The 17,474-nt window shown below is 44.2% G+C and overlaps 1 long non-coding RNA gene across 1 annotated transcript in view; it reads left to right on the top strand.

Annotated features, from left to right (window-relative positions):
• The first annotated feature begins 17,092 nt into the window (after positions 1-17,092).
• LOC138581970 (uncharacterized) overlaps positions 17,093-17,474 on the top strand; it is a 46,128-nt gene continuing 45,746 nt past the window's right edge. Inside the window, exon 1 of the long non-coding RNA XR_011304910.1 lies at positions 17,093-17,182. This is a non-coding gene — a long non-coding RNA (uncharacterized lncRNA). The remainder of the gene's footprint in view (positions 17,183-17,474) is intronic.

Genomic DNA, 17,474 nt, shown 5'->3' on the forward strand with positions numbered 1-17,474 from the left:
GCCAGTTTCGATTGTAGTCGGTGTTTTCGGGAGTCCAGCGTCCACGCCGACTCCTTGGCCTATCTCTCTCGACTGGCCCGACTCCTTTCCTTTCATAGCTGGGGCCAGGCGTACCTCCAGCGGCTCCATCTGCTCGACTCCCGTGTGGCCATGGATCTGTGCCTGTACGGCGATCGGGGGGGACGGGTCCTCCCGCCCCTCCCCTACTTCCACTATATCTCCCTCCAACGGCCGAGCCCCTTCGTCCCCTGCGTCAGTGTCCGATGTTGCAAGCATGGCACTTCCTGAGGTTTCCCGCGGACCAGCTAAACCGGGAACCACACCACCAGGCCACGCCGACTTGGACCCCCCTCCGGGAGTGTCTGGTAAGCGGGGCAATGTGTGGGGGTTTCCCAAGTTCGTGATGATTGATGTTGGCGTCTCCGTTGTTGGGATGCACGAGTTTGTTGTTGTTCTCGAGGGAGATTCGGAGCTCTTCCTTAGCTCGTTTTCGGTCTCGGCCAAGGGCATGGCCGTTGTTGATGGAGGATTTAGGTGAGGTTCAATTGGGAAAAAACCATTAGAGGGTTTAAGCATGTCATGCTTAAGGGGTCTTCCTCGTTTCCCTTTTGGGCTTTTTGCGCCTACAGTTCTTTTGGTGGCTGACGAGTCTTTAGGCAGCGGTTCGTCAGAGTCCCAGTTGGGACGTGTACTGCGCAGCCTGCGCTTCTCCTCAGTTGGGGGGGAGTTGACGGCGAACGCAGCTCCCGCAGCCTCGGCTGCCATGACTGCAGGACTGCCACTCGCCGCCACTCCGCGTCCGCTCCGCGTCCCGCGGGGGTTCTTGTAGGTAGGTTTAGGTGAGGCTCCTCCTCCAACAATGAGAGGCAGGGAGGACAGACTCTGCTTGCACAATAACCTGCAGGACTGCCACTCGCCGCCACTCCGCGTCCGCTCCGCGTCCCGCGGGGGTTCTTGTAGGTAGGTTTAGGTGAGGCTCCTCCTCCAACAATGAGAGGCAGGGAGGACAGACTCTGCTTGCACAATAACCTGCAGGACTGCCACTCGCCGCCACTCCGCGTCCGCTCCGCGTCCCGCGGGGGTTCTTGTAGGTAGGTTTAGGTGAGGCTCCTCCTCCAACAATGAGAGGCAGGGAGGACAGACTCTGCTTGCACAATAACCTGCAGGACTGCCACTCGCCGCCACTCCGCGTCCGCTCCGCGTCCCGCGGGGGTTCTTGTAGGTAGGTTTAGGTGAGGCTCCTCCTCCAACAATGAGAGGCAGGGAGGACAGACTCTGCTTGCACAATAACCTGCAGGACTGCCACTCGCCGCCACTCCGCAAATTATGACAATTATGACAATTGCATGGGGATAGCTTTGCGCAAATCAGTGAAAATGTAAGCTGTCACCTCCTTGCAAATTGTCCTTTTTTATAAAAAAATAGCCTCTAAATTCAGTAGATGTAAATGGATACACTAATGCTATATTTGCTTGGGCACACTTTGTACATACATAACTGCAAACATTGATGGTGTGAGGAAGTCGACCAACCGCATGGTAGGCATGTGCTAAAAAACATATTTTAATCACGTGGAATAATGGTAGACCAACCTCAGGAAAATGTATGAGGCTGATCCTCACACATTTTCCTATGCTCAAATGATGACAAAGCATAGGCCTCTAGGCTGAACAACGCCTACAAGAACCAAACACCCCTGTCACAGTTATTTGAAATTTGACAGCCGAGGAGTGCACACTGCCATATCCAGGAAGGGGGAGGACCAACCTACCCCCTGCCATGGTCAGCCTGATTAACTGTCAAAGGCTCAAAGGATCCGACTTGCTCTTTTGTTAGGCCCGGCAACTGGTGGCAGTGATTATCATTCCAACAGGGGGACTTCAAACAGCCCCACACAGGTCCTGGCTGCAGAGGATAACAAAGGAGGCAGGAAACCCAACAACCTTTCATGTGCAACTCTGTGACACTGAAGCCAGCTCCTGACTTTGACTATTGATGGCAGTGGACTGTCATGTCTCTGTTGTTTACAGTAGGCCACCACACTAGGGAGATCCCATTCATAAGGTATAAGAATGTGGTTTGCAGGAGCCAGAGAGTCTGTTCTCTCAGCAGCTTCACGGGGGACCTCCCACTTTAACAGGGACCACACAGGGAGGACCATTACCTGAGAGACTCTTTGAACACAACAGACAGGAAAATGGGTGGGACTGTGAGCGGTTGGAAATATGAGGCAGACAACATTGTGAAGATTTTTCAAAAGATGCCATTTTATTAACTCAAAAGGTTGGATAAACGCCTCACATTCCCTACTCTGATAAGGATTTCCCTGCCTAAAATAAACTAAAGGAAACACTCTAACAAAAGGTTTCTGTCCCTCACACTTGTACATCCAACAACTCAATAAGGTAAGATATACTGAAGCAAATCATAAGAGCTAGATCCACAATTAGATATGTGTCTCTCCTTATAATCTGGGTGAATTCCCCTTCAAGCAGGATTCTGTTTAACAGTTTCCAAAAAATAAGGAAATCCTGTCATGTAATACAATTCCAGTTCAGTTCCTCGATTTCCAGTTTGCCAACAAATGTTCCAACACAGTTCTGTTTTTTTCACCTTGACAGCAAAAGTTCCAATAGTCCAGCAGTGGTTTTTCCTCCATTCCCCTTGTGACAAAGAATGCAAAACACTTTCTTCTCTTATTGTGAACATATTTCTGCAACAGTTCATAAACACTTGTTTCAGCAGTTGTATCCGATTCTGCACCAGTTCACACAACTTGCTTCAGTAATGTCAGGATGACTTATCAACCAATCAAAATAATTATCTTCATAGTTTTCTTCAGATTTCTAACTACACCACAGCATGTCAGTGAATTTCACCTGGTCTACCCTCCTGCCAGGCCTACCACAAAGTCCTCTGCTCTTGTGTACTCTCCTGCCAGAACAGGGAAAACTACTACACCTTATTCTGAATTGGTGTACTCACCTGTCAGACTAAAATAAATGACTAGCTGCAAGCACTTCCGGGGTAAAGGTTACCCTCCAGCAAATTAGTAATGCCTCTTGCCTCACAACATCAAGTTATAAAAACCTTAAGGGGAAACAAGAACCCCACTGTTGCTGTCTGCTACACCTTTGTGATTGCCACACACAATGCAGGTTATTCTCCACTCCCTGTGAATATCAGAAGGGCAGCCTTCCTGACACTCTGGATTCCCCACTTCTGCGTTGTTCAAATGCTGACAATGATTATTTCCCTCTCCTACACCTTTGTGGCTTTGGTTATGTGGGTGTAAGCCAATCACTCTTCTGAACGTCTTTATATTTCGGCAATCGACTATACAACCATTCAGATTCTCATTTGCCCCTTCTTGGATTTGGCAATGGTTGTTCTCTCTCACTTGACTGGTTATAGTTCTCTTTTGGCTTTGTCAATGGTTGTTCTCTTTCACTTGCCTTGTTATAATTCTCTTTTATCTTTGGAAATGGTTGTTTAGCTTAGTTTCTCACCTCACTGCCCCACCTGTTGTTGTTTTCTAATGAAGCTGATATACATCCAATCACAACCTTCTGCTCAAGTGATTATATTCGTATTATTCCACTCGCTCTTTCTGCAGTCAGCTTGCTTCACCAAATAATGCTCATTCTGCTTTAGATCGATTCAGCATTCAAAATATGTTTCCACTTAAAACTAATTTTGCTGGAATTATTTCTATGTTTTAGTCACCCGGTCTTGGCAAGCAAATGGTTATTCAGCGCTCTGGGGTCACAAACTCTTAGTGAACTCACCGGGTCTGGTATGCGTGTTCCTTCGCTTCACTGCCTCCACGTCCTCTGTTGCTGCTTTCCCTTGCATTCTGGAATCCTCCACTTCCCAGCTTCCTGCGACTCTCTCCGGTAACAAGAGGAGCTCTCCTTGCTCCAGCAGCTCACCGGTGCTCGTCTGATCCTGGACCCCCACTGACATAGGGAAAGGTTTTCCAATGCTGGCATCTCTGCAGCACGACCTCTGGAGATATAGTCCTCAGGGAAAAAGCTGTCAACTATAACGCTTCCCGCTGCGCTTCCTCCCAAAGACCGACATCCACTCAATGCACCAAAATGGTCCCAGCGTCTCTGCTCTGTTTCTGCTTCCACATGGAGGTATTACAACAGCTCCATCATCTACTACTGCTCTGCTCTATTGCCTGCACCTGAGGAGGCCTTTCATGCCTCTCAGCCTCCCCCAGGTGTGAGTCATTACTACCAATAGGCTCCACTTTTGCAGTCTTGGGCCTCTACAACCATCTTCTTTGTCCCAGTACTTTGGAAAATGTGGTACTTGAAATCCATAACATGAAAATCTGTTTTTCTAATCGGTCTGACTTTATAATATGCCATTAAACGAGTAGAGTCTCAGGGAAAATTACAGAAGAGATGTTCCCATTCTTCCTGACCTTTTCTCTCCCCCCACATGTGATCCTCCCGCAGACCACCAACCCTAGGGTTAGGATCAGCAAGTGTGTGCCTTTCCCTGGCCACATCAGAGGTTTCCCAGGTCTGGGCTTCTGGGGGAATCATATCTGATTCATCACAGAACCCACAGCTCTTTCTGATGAAAGAAGGACTTTGCCATAATAGTTCTGGGGCACACTTTGTTCCTGTTTTCACCCCTTTACCTTTCCCGTTTCAAAGCACTCTGATTATGAACTCACGCATACAGAAGATTGGTGGCATGGACCCCAGGATTGGCTCAATAAGGTACGCTTAGCCTGCACCAATCACTGTGTCCCACTTGGCTTTAAAAGAGGGCTTCACAAGACGTAAGAAAGAAGAACTCAACTTTGGACCTTGGATGAAGGTATAGTCTGCCTCACATCTTCTGCCAGTGAAGGAAGGCCAGGATATCCAAATAGGGAAGCAAGATCCCTCCCCTAAATATCGCCCAGGGAACGGAGGTAGAAACAGAACTCAGAGGACCCTCCAGCTGCTCCAGAACCAGTACCCATCCAGCACACAGCCAGTCCTGCTTGACTCTGCAGCAAGCTCCCTGGACAGGGTGTGCCAGAAGATCTCTGAACCTACACCCAAGCAAAAGGCAGCTGCCTGTCAAATACTCCACAGCTGTGGGCTGTCCACCTTAAAGGACTATACAAGCCCTAAGAGGACATTTTCGAGCCAGTCCAGTTCCTCGATCCGCTACCGACAGCAATGCTGACCGTTATCAAGTCACAGTCGCTTAAAGACATATGAGACGTCTCAAACAGTGCTTCAGAACCGCTGACCAGCACTGAGACGATTCCTGACCCCCAGCCACCGTGTAGGCCAGCCTGCAGCCATTCATCTAGCTTTACTGGCCGAACTGTCTTGCTACCTGTTACCAGCAGCTTTCTCCCATCTCAAACTCTGTCACCGAAGCCTGCAAAGTGCACTGAAGCCAACTCAACCCTGTCGAGCACCAAGAACACCTACAGCAAAAGGTAGATTGTGGTTCTGTCCCCCTGGTCCTTCCCAGAAGGCCCCTAGAGAGACGTTTTAAGACTCTTTGCTTCCTTTTTGCTGAAGCCAAGAAACCTTAGCAAACTGTTGTGGCTCGTAACTATACTGACTAATCTCCTGTCAGTATCCAGAGTGCATCCCTTTTCCTTCTTTGAAACATCCTGGCCCCTGCATTCTTTACAGGGTGGGTTGTATTTGTTATTTTTTGTTAGACTGTTGTGATAATAAGAAAGTAGATATTTGTATACAACTATGTCTGGACACTCTTTTTATCATTGAGTAATAATTGTAGTTTTGCTGTGTTGCAACTAACCAACGATCCACAACCTTAAGAGGAGATAAGCCTGCGGTTCCATCCACGATACCAAACTTGGACAAGGAGGTTTATCATTTTAACTGTATGCTTGTTTAATCCAATCTGTTCAGATCCATTCTGGTGCATTAGAGGTGTGGGCTGATGGATGGTTTTGAAACCAATATTCACCCCTGGACCACTGGTGCCCCCTAAATTGATTCGTCACAGATGGGCTCATTTTCGAGTCCCTGCATAATTCAGCGACGGGGACCTGTACACTTGCACTTCAGAATCCACAGCTCCCTGTTCTGAATTTGCATGGCCGAGTGCAATGGTCTTGGGCAAAAGGTGGCGTATAATCGTGTTTGCCACATTTTGCACTCTGCCGTGCAAATGAAGTAAACAGCAGGCGCTGTTTGCAATGGTCACTGTGGAGTCCACCAGGCGTTTAGAAGCCGCCGGTCTCCATGGGTATACCCAGCATTTGCACCTGCATGAAAACCCTTGCAGGGGATAATGCTGAATTATTTGTACGGCAGAGAGAAAAGGAGCGGCGCAAATGCAAATTGCGTTCCTCACCTCCTCTAAACCTGCATGCAAATGGACATAGCATGAGCAGAACGCGTCACCAACATTATATAAGGCATATTCAAAAAGAATCCCTGAATGTATAAAAGCATGGGCACCCACTGGCCACATTGGATAGATGTGAGAGTTAGTGAATCCACACAGTCTAGAAACACACAGTGGACACAGGTCGTTTAATGGTTTATAGTCTCTTCGGGTGGTTCCATGTGTTAAAATCACGCCAAAAATTGTTCTGGATGCAAAATATTGCAGCAAAAAGGCAGTGGTTTTGCCATCGCAATCCATGTAAACGATGCGGGGGACACCCCCGCAATCCCTGGACCCATTATACCATGTAAAGGATTCGGGGGACACCCCCGCAACCCCTGGACCCATTATACCATTTAAGGGAAGCTGGGGACCCCCCTGCAACCCCTGCTCCCATCAAATGGTATAATGGTGTACACCTTTACCGGGTCAAACCCCTGCATTTTTGCCATGATTTTTTGCACAGGCGACATTTTTGCCGCAATGTTATCACTGCGTACCCTTCGGGTAATGTTAATGTTAATGGTATTTATATAGCGCACCGTCACCAAAAAGCAAGGGAAAATATACTAGATATACAGACTGGGCAAACATGCAAAACACGCCATGATTGCTATGTAATTGTTATAATTATTTTTTATAAAATCCCTTTCACTCTCTTGACACTTGAGAACTGGAGCTTCTCGGCGGAGACATGCCCTTCGCATGGGACAAGCCACTGAATTATTGAAAGATGAATAGCTGTGATATGAGGAGAAATGCTAAGATCTACAGTCCAATATGGGTTTATGCCTCGCTGCTGTTATTACGCCGTCGCCGAAATGAAGTCATGTTTTTCAGAAAGATACAAAAGTGAAAATGGTGTGGTTAAATCATGCACTGTAAACATTAAGAGTGAAATGGGATTAATTGGACAGAGGCACTGGGGGGAGGCTGGAGGCACACACTTGAGGTATGCAGCATACAACACACCAAGAAGTATTGCATTGGTATGACAAGTCGTAATTGTGTGGTCAGTTAAAGTAAAACACACAAGTGCACAAAATTACTCGAAATGACTATTGTGGCATAAGGTATTTTTACTCTGGTAAATAAACCAGGTCTATGCATAATCCGCCCTCCTTCGTCCCATGTGTGGTTTGTTCGGGTATTTCGAGTGTAAATCCGCTACCGTATTTAACACCCCCCCCCCCGTCGCAGGGTTTAATTGACACTCAAGGCGCACGCCCAGCCATCCACCACTCAGGGTTCCATCCAACATTCGTGACATCACTCTGGCGTACAAGCACTCACCCAGGCATGAGCTGCTGTAGGGAATGCTTTGTGGGCAGTGGCATTTGACGGGGTGTGTTCTTCTTTGCTGCTCCCCAAGGAAGAGGAAAAGGCTTCTTTTACTTTAATTAGGCGAACCTCCTCATGCATCGGGGTCAGTATCTTGGTGTCTTTGCATGTTGGTCAGTCTGGGCGTAAAAGGGCGTAAAAGCTCCCTCCTTCGCTGCTTCTCGCCTATCCTATCTCTGGAAGATGCTCTATCTCAGGTTCTGGCACACTCTCTTTTGAGAAGTCTCTAATTCAGTGGTCTGCAACCTTGGGCTGTCTCGATGTTTTGGACTACAACTCCCGTTACCCCTACCCAGCATAGTCAATGTTGAGGAATCATGGGAATTGTAGTTCAAAACACCTGGGGAGCCAACGGTTGTAGACCCTGCTCTGAGTGTAGCTTGTACTATCTCAAGACATGTTTCTTGGCCTACTAATCACAGCAAGGTCTTCAAGAGTGGACCTTTCCTACTAGTGACCTCTTGTATTCTAGTTTGTGGTGCTGCCGCCGCCAGAGCTGTGTCCCAGTGCCAGTAGCTGTTTTTCAGCATCGAGCCACAGAGGCGATAACCTCATTTCCACTTTGCACTCCCGTTTGGCTAGGGAGTTACATACAATCTGTGTGGATCTCTGGTTCCGATGATGGGCCCGAAGACCAACTGATATCTAGCTCATAGAAAATCCAGTAACAGCAACGCAGAAATAAACACATGCCACTCTCATAAAACGTGGGTGACTCATGAATAGTAGTAGGAGCTTTCTTGTGGGTCTGGAATACCACCATGCATTTGGGATTTGAGTGCACGCCCAGAATCATAATAGAAATAGAAGAAATACCATTTTAAGCAGGCACATCTGAGCTACAAGTAGTTATCTGGTAATTCCTTTCACAAGTGTGGGTGGTCTTCTGCACTACAACTGCAATACATGTTATTTCTAGCACAGCCCTACCCATCTAGGAAGAAAATTAAACAATTGTAGGATGCATTGTGGACTTGTCTCGATCTCACATTGCAACATCATATTGTTAGAACCTTCTGGCTCTGCCCCCGAACTTCCTGTCTCCTATGAAAGCAACTGACCGCGTGCATTCATGAGAGTGCTTTGGTCGAGTGGAGTTAGGCTGGGAGGCAGAGAGGCAGTGAGTTTGAGCTCAACTCAGTTCTGAGTTGTCCTTTGTGTGCTACTTGATTTATTTGATCTTGTTTAGATACATTAGTTCTGGTACGGTCTCCAGTATGAGTGTCATGCTTTGCCTATGGAAATTCTGGCACCAAAGGTGGCTCCACTAGTTTGCTATTACGTTTTCATCTGCGTTTTGCCAGCGGTCTAGTGGTTATTGAAGATGGCCACCACCAGTTACTCCTGGGTTTTCTGGCATGCAACCCGATGCGTTGCAACCCTGTCTTTCGCCGGGTAAGATGCTAGTTTTGTGTTATGCTTGCATTGCCTTCTTGCTCCCTTACGCTACTCACAGCTTGTGTTCACTCTCCCCAAGGCAGTCGGCTCTCCTGAAGCACTGTCACTTTCCTTCTGCCTTTGTGTGCTCCTTGTCAATGCGGCTTCCCAGGTGCCGCGTCTTATCTGCTTCCTCCCATCTTTCGCTCACTGCCATACCATTCTTGGTATCACAGCAGTTTTCCATTGGGCTCAGTGTGTTTCTGTCTACCTTTGTTTCCCATTACCTCACGGCTTCTCGCTCCTGGCTTAATTCTCTCATCGCTTCTTCTGCACAACAGTGCCGAATGACATACCCTGTCATAACGTAGGGTACTGGTATCATCACTTACCTCAGGAATACCCTACCAGAGGAATCAAGCTATCCAATAATCACACAACAAACTTCAGAAGCAAGGAGAAATCTCTTCTGGAACTTGACAACTTTCAGGGTTTTAGAGCCACAAGGCTTTTTCCCTGACTGGGGCTTGCTCCCCGGGGTCGCTCTTGTCTAGAGTTCCCTTACCCAGTCAAGTTGGCCTCCAGCGGAGCTCGCAAGGAAAAACGATAGGAAAGGAGAGGAATCAAAGAAATCACGTGGAAGAAAGAAGACGGAAACGCAGGAAAGTTCGACGGAGTAATAAGGTGAGGAGGAGTCGGGAGAGGATTCTTCAGTGCATGAGAATGAGTTACTCCTATACTCTCAAATCAGCCATGCTTTACTCAGTCATTAATGCACCTTAGGCAAAAGTAAGGGCTCTTAAATGTCCAAAACACACTTAAATCCACTGCTAAACCTTTTCCGACGTGATTGGCAACCAAATGTCTTGAACCACTTCAGATATGCAAGAGTTTTGTACGCCTAAGTCTGCACGGCTCTCAGTACCTGAACCGATACAGCAAGTGGACAAGGCATGGACTTAGCTTGGTGTGATTGTTGATGTTCTTGATGAAGTGTTGATTGACTTTGCACACTCTGTTGTTGCAGAATCCACTTTGATCAGCAGTCATCCTCTGTTGATCTCTTTACCTGTACCACAGTCTGTCCATGGCTCGTTCGTTGTCTCTAATGTGGACGTCATAATACATTCTAAAGAACATGCCAATGTATCCCCATTACACTCTTAGTTGGACACTTTGGCCCAACGCTTTATATCTACTCATTATCATTCTGAGAATGTTATAACCAAGGACTCTGTTATTAGTTCGCAAACGTCCATTTGACAACCTGCCCCTCTGTCTGTAATTGCTCTGTCATCACCTCAAATAGCACCCGCTGTTACTGTCGATGCGGCTTCTGAGAAGAAGTTAAAAGTTCGGATGCACATGGATGACACTATCGACATGCCACACCTATGCCCTACGTTGTCGCACTCACCAATTCTGTTCTCCAATGTGTCCTCTTCCTATTCATCTTCTCCTCTAGTCATTTCATTTGCCAATCCAACGCCACATAGAATTTCTTTACCAAATCATGGCTCTGCTCCTCGGCTTGAGGTTACCTTGGGGGCCATGAACACAGCACTGACGTTGTTAACTAAATGTATGAGACTTTGGATGGGAAAATAAATTAAAATAACAAGTTACTGTCCAAATTACTTGCACAGTACGAGGCTAAAACAAATTATTCTTTAAAAGGCCCAAGCTATGAACCAAACAAAAGATATTATTTCCAACCAGGCTATCTACACCATCGACCTAGCGACTCCGGTAGCTCAGAGGACATATAGAAAAAACTGTTTCGCGTAGCGACAATACACTCAAACAATCTGTTCAACCACATCGGCTAACTCTGACCCTTTAGTTTTCCAGGCAATGCTAGCCTCACCTGCCACTAGTGAGCGGGAAATGAGCCAAGATGTTATCTGCATGACAACGAAGGATCAAGTACAACCCGTGGATTATGCTAAGAAGTGCAACAGCGCTTTTGTCCAATATCGTGATGAGATGGTACAAGAGCTCACTTTGACCAAGAGGCAGAAGCCATTGAATTCTAAAGCTTCTTGTTTGCCCTTTAAGAAATTTACTAACAGTACTTCCTCTCTCCCGAATTCTCAAATGGTGAAATAAACCTAAAACCAGAAACCCCCTCCTAAATCGCCCCTGACTAGATCTCGTAATGCTATTCAGTCCTTAACATACCAGGCTACCCAAAGCCAGACAACTAGCAATCAAATAGCAAAAAAGGCTGTCAAGATGGCTGAAGCAAGAAAAGCTGTGACAAATGCAAAGCTAAATACCATGCCAAAACCTTTGACATATACAGCAAGTAGAATATCTGGAAAATAAAAATACTTCTTATGAGCCATCTTGTAATACTAAGACATGTGCTGTAGAAAATGAAGAAGCGGAGACATTGCTAATTCACTTAAAGATTTTGGGATACCAAATCATCCTTACCTTACACTAGAGCAAGAAAGAATAAAAACAGTTACATTTCTTACAACCCGCAAGTCTTTTGAAAATTCAAAGATGCAACTACCTACCCGGCCTAATATGCCTGAGACATCCCAAAATGGGGCATCCAGAAGTGTTAATCACAATCATACCCAGTTAGAAATGCTTCAGAAAAGTTCTATGTCCATTCAGGAAGCCTACCAAGTCATCATAAAATCATCACTCTCTGCAACTGATATGTAGAGGAGGTCGCTTCCAAGCGTACCCTTTAAACAGAGCCAGAATACTATGGATCTTTAGTGATATACAAACACTTGAAGGCCTATGCTCGGCAGACATAACTCAAGTTGAGATTATATATGATGGGCAATTCCTGTTTGCACCTGTTCGGACCAGGAGAACTCAGGACCCAATCCCCTGCTCAGACAGCAGGTAACCATGCACCAACATGTGTTTTCTCCTTCTGTCCCCACAGGCCAGCCCACCCTTCTGGTCCCCTTGTGATGTTCCCATGTGCTCCACCCCTTCTCGCACACAGGTCTTGCCTGTTTTGCTTGATTCTTCTACCCTGCTTCCATGCCCCCCTCCAGGCTACTTCTGTTGGAGTCTGTCTTGATACATTCTGGTTTCACCATCAGCGTCTTGTGGCCAGTGATGGATTTGACTTTCATGGACTTCATTGATTCAAGGTGTGTCACCCTTTCTCATGGTGGCCCTGAATTATGCTTTTCCCATCATCATTGTGTATCCAGGCTTGCAATATTATGTGTTACTAATAACTTCTGCAATTGTATTCGCTCTCCCCTCTTGCTTCTCCACGCCTTTTGACTGCTTACTCTCTGTTCTCTCCTCCTCTCCCTTTCTCCTTTTCCTTATCTCCTCCCCTCCTCCCCTTACTTTCTTCTATGCACTTACCCTATCAGAATTGTCCCTGGACCTGGTATGATAGCAACCTTGTCTGTCTCCTCCCCCCTTCTTTACTTGTCCCCACTCCTCCAGCACTATCTGAAATGTCGTCAGGCCTAGTACAATATTCACTTGTTTTGTTCATACCCTCCCTTTCTGCACCCCTCTCCCTCACCTTTTGTTTTCTCCGGCTCTATCAGAAATGTCACCAGGCCTAGTACGGTAGTTGCCTCTCTATTTCCATTTCCTTCCCACTCTCCCCCTCCCTCCCTTATCTATGTCTTAGCTCTTGCACTATCTGAAATGTCATCAGGCCGAGTATGATAGTTAATTTCACATCCTTACTGTTCATGACCTGTAAGAATGTCATTGTATTTTCCCTTGTTCCCTTCCTTGCTTTGATGCACTTTGAAACACATTAAACTATCATATCATATCATATCATGATGACCTAACACAAGCTAGATTGTGGATTAAGTCCAGTATAGTATTCAACACTATATGGAAAGCAAAAGCAGACCTCTTTCGTATTGACAAGATGATAAGAACCAAGTACGAATAGCAGATGCAGGGACAGGGCCAGTGAAAACATGCATAATCAATTGGTTAAAATAAGAGCTCCAGCTGGCAATCTTGCAATATTGAATCTTCATTGGAATCATGTTGGTATCTCTGAGTATACTTTTCACCAAGATTTGGAACAGATGTTTGAACTCACTGTTTTAGATCCTTCCATTTGCTTTACAATCTTGGCAGGTGATTTGAATATACATTGTTTTTCGGATCCTCCCCTTAAGATAGATGAAATGATACACAAGTGGCTGACTATGATGTCGGATAGATAACTAGTAATGTTAAATGGAGCTTTGAAAGGGGATATTCCTCCGAAACACACCTGGAGGAGGGCCAAACAAACCGCCCTTATTGATTAAATATTTTTTGACCTTAGCATGTTTAATATTATCCAAGATTTTCAAGTACTTTCACAATTGCACAGTGATCATGACTTACTGGCGATGACATGGTCCTGGGTAACCTCATCAGTTAGTTGCGAAAGCTGTATTCCTGTATTAGATATTTCAAGTGGTGGTAATAGATTTTGGTGGTCTCCGGCTAAACTGCCTGCATTTGAGCGGTCTCTCTGAGTAGACCCCTGAGACCTTAATTTGGAACTGGGTTTGTCTGATCGTCATTATGTAGTGGTTATGTCCATGTTTAAGTTGTATACAAAAGGCTAGAAATCAGGGTGAGAGATCTGTAGACAGCTGTCTAGTTTATAAGCTATTTTCTTTTGCCTCCAAAACGATTTTGCACAGATAAATAAAATTAAATATTTACATGACTTTCGATAAGCACAAAAGTATAAGGACAGACGTTTTTTTAACAAGGAAATACAGGTAAGTATCGACCTCTATTTTTGTCGAGGTAAAGTTTCCAAAGTGATGCCGGGGACGTAGGACCAAGAAGGTAAGTTGGAGGGGGCGGGTGGGAGGGAGGGATGCTTGTTGCATTCTGCTTCGCTCTGGCCGGGTTACTAAAAGACTTTAGTATGTGAAACAGTCTTATCTTATCCGGGTTGCTGGTGTGGTGGATACGTAGTTCATAGTTTTCAAACATAGCAGCAATAATGATTAGAAATTGTTTTATGGCAGAGGCAGGTAACTTGTATTTTGTAGCAAAATCTCTAAAACAAATGGGAGCATTTTATGAGAAAAATTGGTTACAATATTTAAAAATTGATTTACCTTTTACCTTAATGAGGGGGTTATGCCAGATAAGAGGAGAGGTAAAAGTATACATTTTGGTCAGGGATGGAAACATGTATAGTTTGAGATAAGAAGCAGATTGACAGATACAAGAAAGTTTTGCGAGTTTATTTTTGTTCTTAATGAGATAAATATCCGACAGGGGGATTGGGGAAGTCATAGCTATCTCCAGAAGTACCCAATTGGGTAAATATTCCGGTTCATCCTGAACAAACCACAACTGTACTTGTTTGATAACAAAGGCCATGTGATATTTTCTAAAGTCTGGAAAATTGACACCGCCCAAAGAGCGAGGTTTTTTTAATTTGCGAAGTGAAATTCTACGCCTTCCCTTCCTCCATAGAAATCCAATTAGGCAGGAATCTAGGGATTTAAAAAAGGAAATGGGAAGGGGAATAGGTAACATATATAGAAGATATAGAATGACGGGGAGATCATCATCTTAATGGATTCCAACCGACCCCACCAGGAGAGATATAGGGGTGACCATGAAGTTACAAGTTCCATGACTCTGGTGAGTATGATATCAATTTTTTTTCTCCGCATATCACGAACAGAGGTGGAAATATTGCTGCCAAGATATTTGATGCCTTGAGGGCACCATTTAATCCCTAAAGATAGCATATGATGAGGTGTGTAATGTATGTTAAGTGGAAGGATCTAAGATTAATCGATATTAAGTTTATAACCAGAGGCTTTAACAAAATTGGAGATTACCTGTAAAAGATGTGGGCCACTTTGCTCTAGGTTTTTCAGAAAAAGAAGGACATCATCCGAATAAGCTGCTGTTTTAAAATGCAGGTGCTTATATCGAACTCCTGATATATTATCGTTCTGTCTTATAGTTTCTAAAAAGGGTTCAAGGGCTAGAATAAAGAGAATTGGGGAAAGAGGGCAGCCTTGACGTGTTCCTCTAGAAAGAGGGAAAAAAGCAGCTAGTTGACCATTGATGAAAATTACAGATGTGGGCATTGAGTAAAGTATGTTAATCAGGGATTTAAAAAAGGGGGCAAAAACCATGCCATTTAGGAGTTCTAAATAAAAAATCCCACTCAACTCTATCAAAAGCCTTTTCGGCATATAGGGCAACTGCAGCATGGGGATCTTTGATTGTTGTATTAAGTCTTTGATGTCTAGAAAGAGTCTAATGTTGGAGGAGGAGATTCTACTCTTGATATATCCAGCCTGATCCTGTTTAATGAGATTTGGGAAAAAGGGGAGAAGTCTGTTGGCTAGGAGTTTCGCATAAATCTTACAGTCAGTGTTAATCAGGGAAATTGGGCAATAACTTTGAGGAAGTTCAGGGTCTTTATTGGGCTTTGGAAAAACAATAATCATAGCTTCAAGAAAAGATCCTTGCATTTTCCCTTCTGATAAGAAGTGAGAGTAAAGATCACTAAGTTTAGGAACTAATAGCTTGGAAAAATGGGAGTAGAAATCAGTAGGAGAGACATCAGGGCTGGGAGATTTGCCTTTCTTAAGAAGTTTGATGGCTTGAGAAATCTCAGCAGGGGTAATTGGAGCATTAAGAGATTCAAGATCTATCAGGGGGTAAGAGTTCCTATGTAGATTGTGCAGCAAATCCTCAATGGAGGGATTATTAGGAGAAGCTTCAGAAGTATATAACTTAAAGTAGAAATTTTAAATGATTCTGAGAATATACGTATCTGAATGCTTTCCATTTCCTAGATGATCTTGTATGGTTACAACTCTAGATTTTCTTTTTTGAATTTGAGGTAGGAGGCTAAAGATTTGCCTGCTTTATTGGAAAGTTGATATATTTTTGATTTATATCTGAGCATATTTGCACTGGAGTATTGAGTTACAATTTTATTACATTGGAATCTTAACTTTAAAACTTCTTTCAGCATTGAGGGGGAGCCAGTACTGTCAAAACAAATCTCCAGAGGTTTCAGTTGCTTGAGAATAGATTCAGACTCCTGCTTCAGTTTTTTTTCTTTTTTTTGGAAGCAAATGATATGATATGGCCTCTAAAAAGGCCTTATAGCGGTCCCAGTTGTTTGAAGTTGAAGTGTCTTGATTTATGTTTATGGCAAAGTAATTGTTATGTTGCTGGGTGATAAAGGGTGCAAATAAAACATCGTTCAGCAGGCTAGTATTAAGTCGCCATCTATTTGAGGGTTTAGGGTTACAGGGAAATTGTAATTGGATATGAACGGGAGCATGATCAGATATCGTAAATAGACTCTATTTGGGATTTGTGGAGAAGATTAGCAATGGAGTTGGGAATGAAAATGTAATCTAATCTTGAAAAGGATTTAAGGGGTGCTGAATAAAATGTGAAGTCAGAATCAGTGGGGTGAAGTAAACGCCATGTATCGCTACGGCCTAGTTCTGATATAAAATCAATGAATTGTTTATGAGAAGTATTGTCAATGTAGCAAACGGTAGAATTCCTATATATAAAGTGGTCTATGATTTGATTACAGTCGCCACAAACTATCAAATTATAGGGATTTATCTGGAGCATGTGATTTCTAAGGGACCTCTATCTATCTATCTATCTATCTATCTATCTATCTATCTATCTATCTAAGTTCTTGTATTGCGCCACTAACCCAAAGACCTCAGGGCGCACACAGGAGAAAGAGAAGGACAGACCACAGAATAACAGGAACAAATAAAAGAAACACATGACACAGTAGAACCAAAATAGAATCTAGCATTCACAAAAGGCCTCCAAAAATTAGGATCAGTAGATGTTGGACCATAAATGTTGAGTACGGAATATTCTATAGAGTCGATGAGTAGTTTGAGCAGGACCCATCTTCCTTTATCATCAGATTAATGAGATAGTATGTTACATTTGAGAGATTTATTGATTAAGGTAATAACACCATTTCTTTTTCCATATGCAGCGCTAGAGAATACCTGACCGGCCCAATGCATCTTGAGTTCAGCTGCTTCCTCGTTGGAAAGATGTGACTCTTGGATGCAGGCAATTGAAGGTTTCAATCTATTTAGATGTGATAGTATTTTTTGTCTTTTGATCTGATTATGTAATCCTTTAATGTTACAAGAAACTATATTCAGAGGCATGAGCGTGAAGTACTATATATATGAATCATTGGGTATTTATACGGAGAGAATCTATAGAAAGGCAATGTTATGTAGACAGAGGTAGATGGGGCAGTCCAAAACATTCTATTTCATTTTTGAAAGGGAGAGAGAATATTAAAACGTGTCTTTTTCTGTTTCTTCCCCTCCTTTTAAATGGAGAAGTTCAGCAGGAAAAGGACA

Source organism: Ambystoma mexicanum, chromosome 3q (genome assembly GCF_040938575.1).
Source record: "Ambystoma mexicanum isolate Mex_15411 chromosome 3q, UKY_AmexF1_1, whole genome shotgun sequence".
In the NCBI taxonomy this organism is placed as follows: domain Eukaryota; kingdom Metazoa; phylum Chordata; class Amphibia; order Caudata; family Ambystomatidae; genus Ambystoma; species Ambystoma mexicanum.